We start from the raw sequence: 18,601 nt of genomic DNA on the forward strand, positions 1-18,601 counted from the left end.
GAGCGCCTCACCACTTGCAAATAGCGGAGACGGCCCTCCCGGTAATGATACGGCCCTCTGTCTATCCACCTGCTGGCATTCCCCGTTGTGGGAATCGGTAATCCCACGACCCACTCATGAGCCCCGGAGACAACCACACCCCGTTCTCCCCCCGAGTGGTCGGACCCAAGTCTGGCCTGAGCCATGGTTGATTGGCCACCCCCCATAGCCAGACAACCCCTATCTCCCACCCCTCTCCCTAACCCCGTAAAAAATTTAGATAAAAAAATAATCAGAGGCCTTCTATTAAATTTGTGTTGACGGCCCCTGCCCCTGCCCAGCCATCTCTCAGGGTCCCAAAAGTCGGGCCTGTCATCGAGGTTAAAAGTGTTTAAGGAGGTGGGTCGCACCCAGGAGAGGGGGGCTCCCCTGAGGGCATATAAGTCCGTGCTGGTGTATTGTCGCATGAGTCTAGCAAGTCCAGGATAGGCGTCCCATTAGTTATGTCCATGGGAGGATCGAAACATAAAGACAGATATCTAGGTCCCCACCCAGCTTCACTGCCACTCAGTTGGGTGCCCCCAGAGACAGGCCGCCCCCCGCCCTCTCACAACGGGTTGCAACTCTGTTCCTGGAGGTGGACCAGATATCCTCTGGGTAAGCAAACCCCATAGAGCTCCCACCTCTATGGGGCTGCAAATGGAAAAGTCAAGCCACTCTCCCACCGTGGCCGATACCCAGGTATGTCCAAAATCCAAGGGGAGAGGGGGGAGGGTAGGCAGGAAGATGATAAGTATATATGTCCATATGTCCGAGGCAAAAAGGGTAGGCAGGCCAGGATAGTGAAGATGGTCCAAAGTCGCCGTCGTCACTGCAAAAGCAGTCCAAAAGCGGTGCAGGAACCACATCATCTTTGCACCATTATGATGACCCGTGGTCGTCTTCTCCGCCACTAAGTGGCCTGAAGACGCCGTCGCCGCCAAGATGACTGACAATCGCCCTCTCCACCACCGAAACGGCCCGAGGGCGACACTGCCGCTAAAAAGCGGCCCAAGGCGACCTAGGGCAACATGGGGACCCCACCGCCGGCGAGAGGGCCAAAAGCCCAAAAAGCGCAAAGCCAGCCACCGGCCACCACAAACGGGCCACACAGTCCCAGGAGCGTCGGTGCCGCCGAAAGCAGTCCGAAAGCAGGCCCCAGAAACGTCCCACCAGCTGTTGGCCGCCGAAGACGGCCAGAACACACCATCTTTGCCGTCGCCGCCGAACACATGCTGCCGCCGAGCGCGGGCCGCCGTCGGCGCCAAGCGCGGCCCAAAGACCACTGCAGCCAGCGCCAGAGACGACGCCCACGCCGTCGCCGCCATCGCCGCCATCGCCGCCGCCCGAAATCGCCGCCGCCCGAGCAGACTCACGGGCGTCCTCCCTGCCAACCGGGGCCAGTCCGGGAGCGCCAAAGGCGGCCCAAAACGGCCCGAAGAGCAGGAAACACCGGCGTCGGCCACGAGCAGCTGCAGATAGATCGGGAAGGAACAGCTCGGCAAGAAAGAAAACAGCTGGCGTCGGCCACAAGCAGCCGCAAATGGACCAGCAGCAAAGGAAACAGCAGCAGCAAAGGAAACAGCCGGAGGACAGCAGGAAACAGGGGAAAACAACTTAAGAAGCATAATTATGAATCACAACTACTCCTTACTTTTGCCTGATCCATCACTAAAAGACGACTGAATATCTCTGGCTCCATGAAGAATGAAGAATGAAGAATGAAGTCATATGGCTGTTGAAATTCAGAAGCAGAGCTGTAGGAGCTAAATTTGTGGGGTGATGTTCAGGATGGAAGCATCAGACTTAATGTAATTGCTCAAAATAGAACAAGCAAGAATAGAGAATGGGCAAGAGAAACATTGTTGTTCATATACCTCAAGAACTTAGCTACTGTATGTGGTAACACTTCTGGTGGAAATATGGCATGTTGATTGTAGCATTTCTTTTGGTCTGCTACAGATTCTCCACAGTTTTGGACTTAGAAAATGCAGTATTGGAATTCAACATTCTGGAAGCACAAGCAATAGAACACAGCCAAACTAGACTCTTGGACTTTAAAAGAGCTAATTTCAATAAACTTAGAGAGACCTTGGGAAGATTCAATGGATGACAATCCTAAAGGGGAAAACAACTTAAGAAGCTTGGGAAATTTTGAAAAGTGAGATAATAAAGCCCCAGTCTAGCACAATACCAACAAAGAAGAAAAATAACAGCTCTCAAAAGAAACCAGCATGGCTGCATAAAGAACTTTCTGATAAACTGAAAGATAAAAAGGACAAGTATAGAAAGTGGAAAGAGGGGCACATAATTAAGGCAGAATATAAGCAAATAGCCTGTGCCTGCAAAGATGAAGTGAGGGAAGCTAAGGCTCAAAATGAACTAAGTCAAAAATAACAAAAAAAGGTTCTTTCAACATATAAAAAACAAGAAAAAAGTTAAGGAAATGATTGGTCCATTAGTGGAGGAAAATGGCAAGAAGGTGACAAGAAACAAGGAGAAAGCAGAACTACTTAACTCGTTTTTTGGATCTGTCTTTACACAAATGAAAAAAACTGTCCAACCTACCAAAACCAGTGCCATAAAAAACAGACTAGAAACACAAGTTAAGATAGGCAAGAAAATGGTAAGTGAGCACCTGTCCAACCTAGATGAGTTCAAATCACCAGGACCAGATGGGTTACACCCCAAGGTTCTCAAGGAACTGGCAGACGTGATCTCAGAACCACTGAACTATATTTTTCAAAGATCCTGGAGCACTGGGGAACTACCAGAGGACTGGAAGAGAGCTGATGTAGTTCCCATCTTCAAAAAAGGGAAAAAAATAGATCCAGGAAACTACAGACCTATCAGCCTGACCTCAGTACCTGGGAAGATTCTGGAAAAGATAATCAAACAACAAATCAGCGAACACCTTGATGCAAAGAAAGTAATCACTAAAAGTCAACATGGGTTTGTCAAAAACAGATCATGCCAGACAAATCTTATTACATTCTTTGACCAAGTGACAAAATTAGTGGACCAGAGGAATGCTGTAGATATAATTTACTTGGACTTCAGTAAGGCATTTGATAAAGTAGATCACAACCTACTACTTGATAAGATAGAAAAATGTGAGTTAGATAGCATCACCACCAGATGCATTTGTAGCTGGCTGACAGGCCGTATTCAGTGTGTGGTCCTCAATGGAACCACATCTATATGGAAGGAAGTGTCTAGTGGGGTGCCCCAGCACTTTATTCTGGGCCCAGTGCTCTTCAACATCTTCATCAATGATTTGGATGAGGGGATAGATGGGGAACTCATCAAATTTGCAGATGACACCAAGCTGGCAGGAATAGCCAATACTCCAGAAGATAGGCTTAAAATACAGGAGGATCTGGACAGACTCGAATACTGGGTGCTATCTAACAAAATCTTCTGCATTTGGGCAAAATTAGGGTTTAATTTGTTTTCAATATCTGTATTTGTGCATTCTGATATTTATGTCACTGTTCACCACCCTGAGTCCTTAGGGAGAAGGGCGGTATATAAATCAAATAAATAAATAAATAAAATGAAATTCAATGGTGAAAAAAGTAAGGTTCTACACTTAGGCAGGAAAAATCAAATGCACAGGTATAGTATAGGTGGTACCTTGCTCAATAGTAGTAACTGTGAGAGGGACCTTGGAGTCCTAGTAGACAATCACTTAAATATGAACCAGCAGTGTGCTGCAGCTGCCATAAAAGCCAACACAGTGCTAGGCTGCATTAACAGAGGGATAGAATTAAGATCATATGAAGTACTAATACCACTTTACAATGCCTTGGTAAGGCCACACCTGGAATACTGCATCCAGTTTTGGTCACCACGATGTAAAAAAGTTGTTGAGACTCTAGAAAGGGTTCAGAGAAGGGCAACAAAGATGATTGGGGGACTGGAGGCTAAAACATATAGGGAACAGTTGCTGGAATTCGGTATGTGTAGTTTAACGAAGAGAAGGGTGAGGGGTGACATGATAGCAGTGTTCCAATATCTCAGGGGCTGCCACAAAGAAGAGGGAGTCAAGCTATTCTCCAAAGCACCTGAAAGCAGGACAAGAAGCAATGGATGGAAACTAATCAAGGAGAGAAGCAACCTAGAACTAAGGAGAAACTTCCTGACAGTTAGAACAATTAACCAGTGGAACAACCTGCCTCCAGAAGTGGTGAATGCTCCAACACTGGAAGTTTTTAAGAGGAGACTGGATAGCCATTTGCCTGAAATGTATAGGGTTTCCTGCCTGAGCAGGGGGTTGGACTAGATGACCTCCAAGGTCCCTTCCAACTTCTTCTTCTTCTTCTTCTTCTTCTTCTTCTTCTTCTTCTTCTTCTTCTTCTTCTTCTTCTTCTTCTTCTTCTTCTTCTTCTTCTTCTTCTTCTTCTTCTTCATCATCATCATTATCATCATCATCATCATCATCATCATCATCATTATCTCTGGAAATCAACCCTTTTGCTCCCCTGGTTGGTTGGATGCTCTCAGAGAACTTCTTAAAGAAGTAATTGGGTGAGACTCTGGCTGGGGGTAGGGCAGCCAAGAAGCAAGTTTACTATGGAAGAACCAGCTGTTTAAAATGAACAATGAAGTCTGTCACCACTTTTAAACACTAGCTTTTTGCATATTTACTTTTTTCTTTAAAAGAGGCTTCCTCTTGTTTCAGCTTGCTTTCTCATTTTTGTTGAAACATTGTCATTTCTATAGCTCCATGACTTTCAGATGGCAAGGAGGCAAGGAGTTGATGTATCTGAGCCAAAATAAAGAAGCTGGAAATCACTGTGGAAACTACTTTGAAGCTTCTGGAATTAAATCTGTTAGAAGATTTTATATCTTTAATTGACTCTGCTTTTTGCTTCTAAAACACAGGTGTCAAACCTGCCACGTCACATGATGTGTCATGACATATCACAACTTTTTTTGCATTGCCAGAGCTGAGGTGGGTGCAGCCTTTGCATGATGCAACTGGCCTGCAGTCCGGCAGTTTAACACCCCTGTTCTAAAACAAAGAGTGCTTAAATGGTTTTTTGATCTTGCTGTGAGGAGGGGAAGGAATAGTTCCATTTTTATCTGCTTCTGATTGGATCAGTTGTGTGGACTGCTATTATTTAGGCACAGACTAAATTCTTTTCAGTAGCTTATATTATAGTGGGGTTGTTTGACCACATGAGGGAGCCAAAAGACTGTAGTATTGCTAATCCTTTTTAACTCTTCAGCAGTATTATTTAACTCATTGGATTTAATGTTATAAACTTACAAGTCTAAAATTTTCAACTTTAAAATTAAAAATTTAGTTACAAGTTTATAAGATGGCTACATACAAGAGAATGGAGAAATTGGAAAGAATATCAGGAGATATAGAATCTTTAAAACCCTTTTTGGATGAATACACAGCTAAAATACATGAACTAATTCAGGTAATGGAAACAAAGTTTGAATCAAAACTTGATATGCTTTCAAAGGAACTTCATGAGGAGATACAACATTTGACTGGAGATATCAAACAGGTGAAAGAAATTTTTATGAAGCTGACTTGGACGAAAGGGCACTTTTGGAATCACAGCTTAAACAATTTTAGTTAAGATTCTGAGCAATTCCTGAACTGTCCGGAGAGGATATTAGATTAAGGATGAATAAAGCCTTGGTTTAGTTAATTAATTGGGAAGCAAAGATCCTTGATCTTGAAATAGACAAAGTATATAGAGTAAACTCCAGATTTGTTGCTACTACCAAGGGATGTCTTAGTTCATTTTGTAAGACAGATCATGTTTTGGATTGCAACTTCAAATCCAAACTAAGAATGGAAAATGTGGATTTAATTGTTTTGAAGTAAATTCCTATTAGAATTTTGAGAAAAAGGAAAGCCTATTCTTTCCTTACTGATATTCTGAAGAAGAGAAAAATTCCCTTCCACTGGGAAACCAGAAGTAGATCAACCTCAAAAAGTTGACACCAAAGAAGATGTGGCTAAGATGTTCATCCAGGAACTTGCTATTTCATCTAAAGATGGAGATTAACATGGAATATTAATGGGGCAAATGGCCCATCAAAACATAAAAAACTATTTTATTATCTGAGGAAACTTAATGTTGATATAATTGCCTTCAAGAAACATATTTAAAAACAAGACAAGAAATAATAAATAAATGATTAGGGGATGAATTTATATCTGCTGATTTAAAACAAAGATCAATGGAGTCCTATTATATATAAAACCCAAATTTAAAACTAAATTACTTTTATTAGATGAATATGGTAGATTAGTGGAAATTGAACTTAACAGAATAAAATTAATAGTAGTTTGACTATGTGCCAAATGATAATAAAAGTAATTTTTTTGAATATTGTATGGATCAATTACTGAGGGGCATATGAAATTCATATGAAAATTGGCTTATGCTATGGGACTAGAATGGAGTGAATCCCCCAGTTTTGGACAAAACATCTGTCAAAGAGATTAAATCCTCCCAGGGTAAATTACCAAAGGTTTTTTTTCTTTTTTAGATGATGAACAATTTAGCATTAATAGATTTGTGGAGGCAAAGAAATGGCTCTGATAGAGAATGAAATCAGGTAAAGTGGTAAGTGAACACCTGTCCAGCCTAGACGATTTCAAATCACCAGGACCAGATGGATTACACCCCAAAGTTCTCAAGGAACTGGCAGACGTGATCTCAGAACCACTGAACTATATTTTTCAAAGATCCTGGAGCACTGGGGAACTACCAGAGGACTGGAAGAGAGCTGATGTAGTTCCCAACTTCAAAAAAGGGAAAAATATAGATCCAGGAAACTACAGACCTAGCAGCCTGACCTCAATACCTGGGAAGATTCTGGAAAAAATAATCAAACAGCAAATCAGCGAACACCTTGATGCAAAGAAAGTCATCACTAAAAGTCAACATGGGTTTGTCAAAAACAGATCATGCCAGACAAATCTTATTACATTCTTTGACCAAGTGACAAAATTAGTGGACCAGAGGAATGCTGTAGATATAATTTACTTGGACTTCAGTAAGACATTTGATAAAGTAGATCACAACCTACTACTTGATAAGATAGAAAAATGTGGGTTAGATAGCATCACCACCAGATGCATTTGTAGCTGGCTGACAGGCCGTATTCAGTGTGTGGTCCTCAATGGAACTGCATCTACATGGAAGGAAGTGTGTAGTGGGGTGCCCCAGGGCTCTGTTCTGGGCCCAGTGCTCTTCAATATCTTCATTAACGATTTGGATGAGAGGATAGATGGGGAACTCATCAAATTTGCAGATAACACCAAGCTGGCAGGAATAGCCAGTACTCCAGAAGATAGGCTTAAAATACAGGAGGATCTGGACAGACTCAAACACTGGGCGCTATCTAAAAAAATGAAATTCAATGGTGAAAAAAGTAAGGTTCTACATTTAGGCAGGAAAAATCCAACACTGGAAGTTTTTAAGAAGAGACTAGACAGCCATTTGCCTGAAATGGTATACTGTAGGGTTTCCTGCCTGAGCAGGGGGTTGGACTAGATGACCTCCAAGGTCCCTTCCAACTTTATTATTATTGTTGCTGTTGCTGTTGTTGTTGTTGCTGTTGTTGCTGTTGTTGTTGTTGTTGTTGTTATTATTATTATTATTATTATTATTATTATTATTATTATTATTATTATTATTATTATTATTTAAGCTCCGGGTCTAGATGGCTTTACAAGCCAATATTATAAATCCTTCAAAGGTGAACTTCTTCAGCCACTAAAGCAGATATGTCAAACTTGCGATGTCATGTGACATCGTGCAACGTTTCGGGATGGTTTTGCCATTGCAGGCAATGAGGTGGGTGCGGCTTCTGGATGATGCATCCGGCCCGCAGGCTGGCAGTTTGACACCCCTGCACTAAAGGATGTAATGAATGATATATTACATGGGGGAAAGATACGTCATATGTGAAAAGAAGCCAATATTGTGCTACTAGCGAAGGAAGGTCAAGATGTTACGAAGATATTACAGACCAATCTCATTATTAAGCAAAGACTATAAACTTTTTGCTGCAATTTTGGCAGAAACATTAAAGATATTAACATTAGCACTCTCTACATGGGGCTTCCCTTGGGGACCACCCGGAGGCTTCAGCTGGTGCAGAATGCAGCCGTGCGGGTTGTAAGGGGGTTTCCTGATACTCCCATGTAACACCTCTGCTCCGTGAGCTGCATTGGCTTCCGGTTGCCCTCCGGGTGAGATTCAAGGTGCTGGTGATGACCTATAAAGCCCTAAATGGCTTGGGTCTGGGATACCTGAGGGAACACCTGCTGCCGGCATCAAGCTCCCTTCATCCTGTGTGCTCTTTCATCCTGTGCGCTCCCTTCATCCTGTGCGCAGGGAGGGTCTTCTCAGGGTACCGCCGGTAAAAGATTGCCGGCGGACAATACCCAGGGGGAGGGCCTTCTCTGTGGGTGCTCCTGCCCTTTGAAATCATCTGCCTGTAGAGCTTAGGACTGCCCCTGACCTTTGCTCATTCCGCCGGGACCTGAAGACCTGGCTCTTTGAGCTCTCTGGCCTGGTCTGAGAATATTAATTGGGATTTTAATTGTATTTTAACTGGGGTTTTATTCAAGGTCAATATAATCTGTTTAATTGATTTTAAGTTTTGTAATTTGTTGTACTGTTTTTAAAAACCTTGTGAACCGCCCTGAGTCCTATGGGAGAAGGGCGGTATATAAATTAAATAAATAAATAAAATAAATAAATAAAGAAGGTTTTACAGGAATATATTTACAAAGATCAATCTGGCTTTCTGCCAAAAAGACAGGTAAGGGACAATGTGAGGACTGTTTTCAATATTATTGAATATCTACAATACCATAATGAAAAACAGGCAGCTTTAATATTTTTAGTTGCAGAGAAGGCCTTTGACAACCTAATTTGGGCTTTTATGTTTAAAGATCTAGAAGAAATGGAGTTTGGAGAGAATTGTATCCAAGGGGTTAAAGCTGCTTATATGTCACCGCGATTTAACCAATTCATATGGAATTCAAAAGGGTACGAGACAAGGATATCCCTTGTGTCCCTTGTTGTTTATTTTGGTGTTGGAAGTTTTGAATAGATATATAAGGCAAGATGAGAAAATAACAGGTATAAGGATCAAGAAGAGCCTTGATGGAGCAGTGGGCTAATGCCACCTTAAGTAACACCAGCTGCCTGCAATTAGTGCAGGTTCGAGTCCCACCAGGCTCAAGGTTGACTCAGCCTTCCATCCTTCCGAGGTAGGTAAAATGAGGACCCAGATTGTTGGGGGCAATAAGCTGACTTTGTAATAATGCCACTTGGGGGGGGGCGAAAGCCCTAATAAGCAGGCATATACATAAAATGAAGGCTATTGCTAAGCACATTGATTTGTGCTTAGATTGTAAGCCGCCCTGAGTCTTTGGAGAAGGGCGGGATATAAATGGGATTAAAAGAAAAAAGAAGGAAGTTTATATATTGAAGGCATTTGCTGATGATTTGATTATATTCTTATCCTTGGGAATGGATATTAACAGCTGGGAAAACTTGACCTTTGATCGTTCAGCTTGGAGGCTAAAGATGCAGCATGGCCTTCTTCAATTCGAAGAGACACTTGCGCAGCAGGCTGAGGCAAAGAGGCAGTCCCGGAACCAGCAAAATCTGGGAGTTGGACAGGGGACAGATTGTATCTGCCCTCAGTGTGGAAGGGACTGCCACTCTCAAATTGGCCTTTTTAGCCATACCAGATGCTGCTTTAGGACCTCTTTCCAGAGCACGATACCATAGTCTCTCAAGACTGAAGGATGCCAATGAGGGGGTTATATTCTTGCAAGACCCCCAAAATAATATGGAATATTTGATAAGGAAATTAAATGAATTTGGGGGTTTTGTAGGTTTTAAAATAAACAGAAAACAGCAATACTTACTAAGAATATGACCCCACAGGACTGCGATATATACAGTGGTGGGATTCAGCCAGTTTGCACCACTTCAGCAGAACCGGTAGCTAATTTTTTGTTGCCCAGGCCCAGAATTGACTTTTGTAAGTGGCATCCACACAGAGAACCGGTTGTTTATATATTTGAATCCCACCACTGGATATATAGACTAAAAAGTCTGGTTTTAGGGTGGAGAAAAAGTGTCAAAAACTTGACCCCCCCCCCAAAAAAAGGAAAAAAATGATACAGGTAGTCCTCGACTTACAATGATTCACTTAGTGACTGTTCAAAGTTACGACGGCACTGAAAAAAGTGACTTATGACCATTTTTCATACTTATGACCGTTGCAGCATCCCCAGGGTCATGTGATTTACATTCGGATGCTTGGCAATCGATTCATATTTATGATGGTCACATTGTTCCAGGGTCATGTGATCGCCTTTTGCAACCTTCTGACAAGCAGTTAGTGGGGAAACCAGATTCAATTAACAGTCATGTTACTAATTTAATTTCTCTCTCTCCTTCTTTCTGTCTCTCCCCCTCCCTCTTTCTTTCTCTCTTTTCTCTCTCCCTCTTTCTCTCTCTCCCTTTCTCTCCCTCTCCCTCTTTCTCTCCCTATTTTTCTCTTTCCCTCTATTTCTCCCTCTTTCTCTCTCTCCATTTCCCTCCCTTTCTTTCTCCTTCTCTCTCTCTCCCTCTTTCTCTCCCTCTCTATTTTTCTCTTTCCCTCTTTCTCCCTTTCTCTCTCTCCCTCTATTTCCCTCCCTCTTTTTTCTCCTTGTCCCTCTCTCCCTCTTTCTTTCTCTCTCTCTCCCTTTCTTTCTCTCCCTCTCTCTTTCCCTCTTTCTCTCCCTCCCTATTTCTTTCTCTTTCTCTCTCTCCCTCTCTTTCTCTCCCTCTCTCCCTCTCTTTCTCTCCCTCTCTATTTCTCTCCCTCCCTCTCCCATTGTCCCTTCCTTTTTCCTTCCTTCCTTCCTTTCCTCCCTCTTTGTCCTTCCCTCTCCGCATTAGAGCAGTACCCGTGGAGGTGGCCCTGCAGCCCGGCTTTCTCTTGCGGAAAGCAAGCTGAAACGGAGCAAGGGAGATTGCCAGGAACGCGAATCAGCCAATCTCGCACTCCTGCAATCTCCCTCACTCAGTTTCAGCTTCCCTTGCTACAAGAGAAAGCAGGCTGAAACGAGGGAGATTGCAGCAGTGCGAGATCAGCTGATTCGCATTCCTGGCAATCTCCCTCGCTCGGTTTCAGCCTGCTTTCTCTTGTAGCAAGGGAAGCTGAAACCGAGCGAGGGAGATTGCAGGAGCGTAAGATTGGTGTTTCTCAGCACGTGCCGATTCGCACTCCTGGCAATCTTCCTTGCTTTCCACTTGCGGAGGTTGGGGCTGGCCATACAGATCACCTTCGGACCATAAGACGCACCCTCGTTTTCCCCCCCCACTTTTGGGGCGGGAAAGTGCATCTTATGGTCCAAAAAGTATGGTAAACAATGGCAGAGGAATATGCTAAAGAAAGAGGGGGTTTGGGTTTACCAAATTTGAAACTATATTTTAATGCTTGTTTTTTGGTCTGGCTAAAAGAGTGGGTGAATCTCCAGAATAAGAGACTACTTGATTTGGAGGGTCATGAATTAAGATTTGGATGGCACAGTTATTTATGATATGATAAGGTTAAAGTAAATGTTGATTTGCTAGATGTGCCATTCTAAGAGTTTGGAATAAATATAAAATAAGGTTTTCTATGAAGATGCTTTTTTGGGTGTCCCCTCAGGGAGCTTTTTTTAGAAAAGAAATGGTGGCAAAACTGGATTGGTGGACCTATGGTAAAATAATATCATTTAATCTTGGTGATCCTATCCTCAAGCCTGAGGAAGAGCTAGAATCAGAAGGACATATCTGCCATGGATTTAGGTATTTACAATTGAAAGATTTAAATCAGACAAAAAGAGCTATGGTTGACTTTGTTAAAAATGAATTGGAAATCCTACTGCATGGTAGTGATGAACGTATTATTACAAAGGTTTATAAAATGTTATTGAATTTTAATTTGGATGTTACAATCTTATTTTACTGCACCAAAGAGTCAGAAGTCAATGCCTTTTCTTTCTTTTACCCTTCTTTTCTACACTCTTCCTTTCCCTTTTGTCTCCCCTATTTTTCCTATTATTTGTGTCAACCTTCCAGCTGGCAAATTCAACACTGAGGTCCCATAAGAGATAATTTTTTATTGAATACACATCCTGGCACTGAAAAAGTAAAATCAACACTAAGTTTCCTGCACCAATAGCTTTTCATAACCTCCACCCACCATGTGTTCACATTGGCCAATCACATTCTTTCTGTTTGTTATGGGAATGGTCCATTTCTCTGCCAGACACCTTGCTTTGGATGACCTTGGTTCTCACAGTCCATGGATGGCTTCCTGAAACTCCTGTTTCTTTCCAAGACTTCCTCCCCCCCCCTGTTTCTATGACAAGTTGAGCAGCTACAGAAGTTAGCAAGCATGTTAGCAATTCAACCTTGACAATTTGTTTTTGTGCTTTTTGTATTTTATACTATAAACTAATAAAAAAGAACTTAGCTACATGGTTGGAAATCAAGTAATGAATTCTTGTTCTTAATATCATATTATGATAAGAACCTCAATATGTATTTTCCAGTGACTAATGTATTTATCTATTTATTTCACATAATTTTTAATCTTCCCCATTTCCAAAGGACAGTTGGTGGCTAAGATGTATCTTATTTTCCTTTGGTCCCAATGTGTGATCTTCTGGCTTTTGGCCTCAGGCTGTTTTCTGATATCCATGTATATTCCTACTGTTTTCTGAATATTAAAACTCTGGCAAGGGTTCAGGCAGGGCAAAACCTTATTCCAATTCTTCTAGAGATATTGAGAGAAGTTGTAACATAAATACCATGAGACAGTGAAACCTACCAGTACTATTTTTGAAAGCCTGTAAATATGAATCACTGGAAAAAGTATCTGACCACCATCACAAATTATTTATCAGGGTAACAGTCATGAAAACGTTTTAGTAAACTAGGGGCTTTTACATAGGTTTTTTTGCACTTAGCCTGAGCCCTGGGGAGATTTTTCTATGCTACTAGGTACTGAGTGGCTCTCCAGTGCATGCATGACTCCAGGATTTCCTTAATCTCAAAATATTGTTCTCCCTCCACCATAATAGCATCAGATATTGGAGGGGATGCTGGCATGAGGGGCAAGACCACCTCTGGTTTTAGAAGACTGCAATGGAACACAAGGTGAACTTTTCTCAATGACTTTGGTAATTCTAGATCCACTGTAACTGGGTTAATAATTCTTTTTATGGGAAAGGACCCTATATATTTTGGTTCTAACTTCTTGAGGCATTGCAGGGATTGCAGGAACCAGGTGAACAAATATATGCAGTCCCCAATGTGGAATGATTTAAGCTCTATTTTCTTCTTGTCAGCTTGGGTTTTATAAGCTCTCCTAGCATCTGCAAGGGCTTTGCACACAACGGGCCATACGTTTTTTAATTGGTTGATCCATTCTTTTAAAGAGGGGATTGTGGGCTCTTGGACTGGTAGTTCAGGCATTGGGTTAAATTCTTGTCCACTTGCCACTTGAAATGGCAGGAAGCCTGTGCTGGTATGTACAGTATTATAAAAGGCTACTTCAGCAAAAGGCAAGAAGTCCGTCCAGTCATCTTGTTGGTAGTTAATGAAACAACACAGGTACTGCTTCAATCCTGAGTTGTCTGAGGATTGTGACTAGAACTAAGTCCTTGGTCAGTTCCTAGGTGGTTCAAAAAAAGCTCTCCAGTACTTTGATGTGAACTGGACCCTTCTATCCAAGATAATGCACTGTGGTGTTCCATGTAAGTGGTAAATGTGATGCAGGAACATTTTTGCCAGTGCTTTGGCCATTGGAATTTTTTGGCAAGGGATAAAATGGACCTGCTTGGAGAAAAGGTGTCATGCCTCCATCTGAGCCTGAATCTGAGGACAGGGAGCTGAAGCAGGACCCTGTTGAGGCCCAGGAGGTGGTGTCTGGGGCTTTGGAGGACTATGGGGAAGAGCAGGCTGAGGCAGGCCAGGGCCCTTCAGGTTTGGACCAGGGGAGGCAGAGTTCAGGGAAGGAGAAAGCCCCATCCCACCTGATCCTAGAGCAAGGAGATCAGAGAGGAGGAGAGAACAATGTAGGCAGGCTCAATTGCTTGGGAGAAAGCATCCCGCCCCACTCCACCTGGGGATTAAGATTTAAGGAGATGCTGTGGGGTGGGGCATTTGCCAGGAACAAATGTGGTATCTTGGGACAGTTGTGAATTGTGCTCTTGTCTTTGTTTAACCTGGACACCTTGAATACTGGACCGGCTGGTTTCCTGCTTTACGACCGCAGACTGCATTTCTGAGTCTCTCCTTGCAAACTGCAGGCAAGCTGAGATTTAAAAGGACTCATTACATTTCTGTTTTGTTTTCTTGTTATCTGTCTGGCCTTGAGGATACTGTATACTTCTCCAGCTGTATTGAAATTGCCTTCAGCCAGAGGCTGAAAGGAATGTGTGTGTGTTCTTTGGTTTAAGGCTTGCCAGCATATGTGGGAGCTTTTGGGGAACATTGACAGTTATTAAAGGATTGTTTCTCTTGCCATCCAAGTGCTTTGTCTTCATGCAGAGCCCTGGGTCATCACAAAAGGTTAGTGACAAGTACTTGTTGAATTCAAGGTTGGGTACGCAATTTATTGCTTCTGCAATGAATAAGAAAAATGGAGTGGTTATTTATGTTAAGAATACTCTGACAGCGGAACTAATTGAAGTAGATAAACAAGGAAGATATGTTATGATAGATTTGCTGTTAGAAGGCAAAAACCGCTTTTAGTTGGACTGTATGCTCCAAATCAACAACAAGCTGACTTTTATAGTTCACTACATAAAAAGATTACCCAGTTGGATTATAAATCTTTTATTTTTATGTGAGATTGGAATGGTGTCTTGGATGTACAGCTGGACAAATCAGGTTTTTTTAAACATGCCCCGAGTCATGCTAGATTGCCTAAATCTTTTTTTAAAATGAAGGATGATTTGGAATTACGAGACATTTGGCGAGAAACGCATTTACATGAAAAGGATTATACTTTTTTTCTGATAGACACCAATCTTTTTCTAGGATTGATTTTATATTACTGACTAATGATTTTTTTCTAGGATTAAGAAGATAAAGATCTGTGCAAGAACTATATCTGACCATAGTCCAGTCTGGTTAGAGATCAACAAGGACAATAGAGATAGGCGCTCCTGGCGCGTAAATGAGAATTTGTTTAGAAATAAGAGAAATGTGGAAGAATGCAAAAAGCAGATGAAAGATTTTTTTGAAATTAATATGAATAAGGATACATCTATGGACATGGTTTGGGATGCTAGCAAAGCTTATATGAGAGGGGTGTTAATATATATGAATAACAAATACAGACGTAATATGGATGTTAGGAGGAAAGAACTGGAGAATGAAGTTAGGGAAAAAGAAAAGGCCCTAATTTTGAATCCATCGGATGCGAAGATTAAAGAGGTTATTAACTTGCTAAGAGGACAATTTGATAAGCTGGTGGCTGATCAGGTGGCAACTAACTTACGGTTTGCTAGGCATAATACTTTTTGCAATGTCAATAAACCAGGTAGGTGGCTAGCTTACAGGTTAAGGAAAAAACAAAGGGCTTCTAACATAGATAAAATTGAACATAAAGGCAAGGTTGTGTTTCAACAGGATCTTATTAAGGAAGCCTTTGTGGACTTTTATTCTAAATTATATGTTAAGGATAAGATTAATGAAACAGATATTGATGTATATTTGAAGAATGCTAGCATCCCAGTTCTTACACAAGAACAAAAGGAAGAGATTAATCAATTGATAACAGAAGAAGAAATTCTTTTAGCAATTAAGCAATTGAAGGTGGACAAAGCGCCAGGTACGGACGGACTGACTGCGGTCTATTACAAAAATTTACAATTGGAGCTGATAAAGCCATTAAGGGAATTGTTTCAGACAATTCAGAGGGGAGGAAGGGTGCCTCCGTCTTGGAGAACTGCTTTTATTTCTTTGATTCCGAAGGAAGATCAGGATGTTACCCAAGTAAGAAACTACAGACCAATATCACTTTTAAATACAGACTACAGGATATTTGCTAAGGTTTTAGCTAATAGATTGATGAGGGTTTTGCAACAGAAGATTCATGGGGATCAAACTGGGTTTATTACTGGTAGACAAATGAAAAATAATGTGAGGCATATAGTTGATGTGGTGGAGTTTTGGGAAAGGAACAACCAGATCCCTGTGGCGTTAATGCTAGATGCTGAAAAAGCTTTTGATCAATTGAATTGGCAATTTTTGATGAAAGTTCTAGATAAAATGAATTTTGGGGATAAATTTTTACAACCAATTAGGGCATTATATCAAAAGCAAACTGCCCGAATAATAGTAAATAATAGCTTGACTGAAGTATGCAATATTGAGAAGGGCACAAGACAAGGGTGTCCGTTATCACCTCTATTATTTGTTTTAACATTGGAGATATTATTGATAAAAATACGGAATTCGGAAAAAATTAAGGGTATTCAAATTAGAGATCAGGATTATAGATTGAGGGCGTTCGCAGACGATCTGGTTGTTACGGTGACCCAGCCAGAAAATTCTGTTGTGGACCTGATGGAGATAATAATGCAGTATGGGAAGGTTTCTGGATTTAAGGTTAATGTACAAAAAACTAAAATTTTAGCCAAAAATATGACAGTATCGCAAAAGGCCCTTTTAGAAGGATTAACTGGATTTGAGATTGTTAAAAGGGTTACATATTTGGGGGTGTATTTGTCACCCTCAAATGCAAAGTTATATAAAAATAATTATGAAAAGTTATGGGGAAAAATTCAAAAAGAATTGGAGAGCTGGGAAAATTGCAATTGTCTTTACTGGGAAGAATTGCAGCAGTGAAAATGAATGTCCTGCCTAAATTTTTATTTTTATTCCAAATGATACCGATTCTTAAAAAAGACTCTAATCTGGAAGAATGGCAACGGGGTATCAATAAATTTGTATGGGCAGGGAAAAGGCCACGAGTTAAACTTAAAATTATGCAGGATATGCGTGAAAGAGGTGGTCTTAAAATGCCCAATCTTAAATTATATTATGAAGCTGCTGCGTTGTCAGGAATAAGTGATTGGATTAATTTGACACAAGGGAGATTATTACATCTTGAGGGCCACGACTTGTTATTTGGCTGGCATGCATATTTGTTATATGATAAGAAGGTAGATAATGTGTTTAAAGTGCATATTTTAAGACAGGCATTGCTGAGAGTTTGGAAGAAATATAGACACAAGTTAGACTACAAGATACCATTGTGGGCAATCCCAAAACATGCAATAGAAAACATAAATGTTGGCTTCAAACATGATGTGACTACGTACAAGGAGATCTTAAGCTTGGAGAGGAACGTCTGGTGTTTGAAGCCGTACAATCTTCTGCGAGATGAGAAGGTCGTTCAAACTTGGTTTCAATATGGTCCATTACGGGCCAGGTGGAAAGAAGACCAGAAAGTTGGTTTCTCAATGACTGATGAAAACTTGGTAAAGCAAATTAGAAACCAGGGTCCAGCACATATCAAAAGGATTTATCTTGCATTGATAGACATTGATTCAGAAACAGAACTTGTTAAAGACTGCATGATAAAATGGGCTCAGAATATTCAAGAAGTAATTACAATGGACACTTGGGAAAAGATCTGGGTGAGGAACGTAAAATTTACACAAGCCGAAAATTTAAGGGAGAACTTTTATAAAATGTTTTATAGGTGGCATTTAGATCCTAAAAAGCTTGCAAGTATGTATCCGAACTATCAACCGAAATGTTGGAGATGTGGTGGCGAAGATGCAACGTATTTTCATATATGGTGGACCTGCAAAAAGGTTAAGGCTTTTTGGATAAAAATTTGGTGGAATATGCAGAAGATCTTCAAGCAAAGGATAAAGTTTTGTCCGCAATTGTTTTTATTGGGCATAATTACAGATGCTACTGTTGTGGACATTAAATTGATGTTGAATTTAATCTCAGCAGCAAGACTCTTAATAGGTCAATATTGGAAGAAGGAGGAACTGCCAACTATAGAAGAATGGACTCTAAAGGTTTCTGACCTGGCGGAAATGGCAAAGATTTCGGCTTATTTGAAAGATCATTCGCAAGAACGTTATATTATGGAGTGGAAAAAGTGGATTGATTATATCCAGAACAAATATGGGACTAAAAAGTTTCACCTAGCATTTGAATAAGTTTTTTTTTCCTTTTTTTCTTTTTTTATGTAATATTAGTATTGCTTGTAGTCATTTCATATGAGCTAGAGTGCGATAGACTTAATAGTTTATTGTTGTTAGCATATGGATGTTTATAATTGTTCTTTGTTTTTATACCTTGTACTTAGCTCTGGGAAGTCGGGGGGGAGGGGGGAATGGGGGGAGGGATAGGGAGAGTTAGGTAGGGGTGGGTGGAGGGAGGGGGATTGTTAAAGATAAAATGTATTCTAAAACTTTTCAATAAAAAAAATAAAAAAAGGTCAGTGACAACCAAATTACCATGTGTTCTGAGCTTTCCATAGAAATATTTCTCCAGGGTGCTGA

This window comes from Vipera ursinii (genome assembly GCF_947247035.1).
Source record: "Vipera ursinii genome assembly, chromosome: 6".
Lineage (NCBI taxonomy): Eukaryota > Metazoa > Chordata > Lepidosauria > Squamata > Viperidae > Vipera > Vipera ursinii.